Source organism: Athene cunicularia (assembly GCF_003259725.1).
Source record: "Athene cunicularia isolate RWA chromosome 12 unlocalized genomic scaffold, athCun1 chr12_part1, whole genome shotgun sequence".
NCBI lineage: Eukaryota > Metazoa > Chordata > Aves > Strigiformes > Strigidae > Athene > Athene cunicularia.
The window spans coordinates 19,747,537-19,747,771 of record NW_020799116.1 but is presented as its reverse complement, the minus strand read 5'-3'; positions in this window follow the sequence as shown (position 1 = coordinate 19,747,771).

The following is a 235-nucleotide window of genomic DNA, read 5'->3' as shown; positions in this document are numbered from 1 at the left end:
CCCAGCAGACCTGCCCCGCCCTGCCGGCTCCGCACACCGGGACATCCCCAGGTGCTGCTCACGACATCGCTAACCGGGCCAGCAGCCCTGCTGAGCCTGCCGCTGGGGTTACCACACCTAGCCAGGTGCCACCGCCGCCACTCCGCGGCCTAGAGCCGGTGTGACATCAGCAGGCCGCGACACACCGCAGCACCTGACGTCACCGCCCCTTCCCTCGAACCGCCCGCCACCTCGG